This window comes from Camelus bactrianus, chromosome 6 (genome assembly GCF_048773025.1).
Source record: "Camelus bactrianus isolate YW-2024 breed Bactrian camel chromosome 6, ASM4877302v1, whole genome shotgun sequence".
Taxonomy (NCBI): domain Eukaryota; kingdom Metazoa; phylum Chordata; class Mammalia; order Artiodactyla; family Camelidae; genus Camelus; species Camelus bactrianus.
Genome location: NC_133544.1, coordinates 89944306 through 89945624, shown reverse-complemented (window position 1 = coordinate 89945624; position 1319 = coordinate 89944306). Strand labels below are relative to the sequence as shown.

Below are 1319 nucleotides of genomic sequence, written 5' to 3'. Positions count from 1 at the left end.
CTTTCTCCAGGTGCTCCAGTTCTACATCTGTTAGTCTGCCTGGAGTTACCACACAGCTCACTGTCGTGCTGTTATTTAGTTTTCTTTTCTTTCCTTGTGTTTCCTTTTGGATAGTTTCTATTATCATGCCATCAAGTTTATTAATATTTTTTCCTGCAGTTTCTAATCTGCTGTTAATACCATCCTGTGCATTTTTCATCTTAGATACTGTATTTTTCACCCCCAGAGGTTTGGTTGGAATCTTTCTTATATGTTCTTTGTGTTTACTTAGCATGGTTAATATTTTTTCTGCTATCATTAACATATGGAATATGGTTATAATAGCTATTTAGTGTCCCTTTTGAATAATTTTTTAGTGTAAAGTCATATATGTTATTTCGACTTCAGTTTCTTTTAAGTGTAAAGTATTGTGTAACATAGGCAAAATTGGTTAAGTCAATACATTTTGTAGGAATTTCACATGTTCTGATTCCTTCCACTGCCCATCACCCCATCACCTTCGCTCCTCCAGTGTTTGAGTCGTAATCTTCAGGAAAGCCCTTTGAAAAAGAATTTTTGCTCAGTCAGCAGTTGTCATGTCAGTCAGTTCATAATTCTTTTAAAAATTGGGCTTCTTTGATCTCCAGTGGAACGTGGACACACTTCAAAAACTCCTCACCTGTAATCTTTGGGATCCAATTTTCTCAAGCAATTTACTTTAGGACTATTACGTATTTGGGGTCAGGGACGATAGATCTGCCTGGTTCTGAATTTTAGACACTCTCTGAACATGTATTAGGTTCAAATCATGTTTACTCCTAAGCTTATCACATCCTGGAGCAGTACTGATTGTTGGGATATGCCAGCACCTAAGATACAAGAGCTTGTTAGGTTTCTCATAGTTTATTTACCAGCTCTGTCTTGTTCTTTCCCACAGATCTAACATGTAGTTCTGCGAGGAAAGGAAACCACATAGTTACCCTATGAGGCGTTTCCAAAGGTGTAGGTCTACACAAAAAGCCCCATCGGTGTTCCTTTTTAAAAAATTGAAGTATAGTCAGTTTACAATGTTGCACTAGTGTCTGGTGTGCAGCGGAGTAAGTCAGTCATCCGTATACACACATAGATTCATATTCATGTTCTCTTTCATTGTAGGTCATGACAAGACATTGAATATAGTTCCCTCTGCTGTGCAGTAAAAACTTGTTTTTTATCTCTTTTTTGTATAGTAGTATCTGCAAACCTTGAGCTCCCAATTTATCCCTTCCCACTATCCACCCCCTGACCGGTAACCATACATTTGTTTTTAGTTCTGTTTCTATTGATTCATTTTTCTTCTT

At 37.1% G+C, this 1319-nt stretch overlaps 1 non-coding gene across 1 annotated transcript; it reads right to left on the bottom strand.

Moving 5' to 3' along the window:
* Positions 1-893: 893 nt before the first annotated feature.
* Positions 894-1019, bottom strand: LOC141578053 (small nucleolar RNA SNORA18). The gene has a single exon (XR_012507934.1). It is a non-coding gene; the product is annotated as a small nucleolar RNA SNORA18 (small nucleolar RNA).
* Positions 1020-1319: the final 300 nt, after the last annotated feature.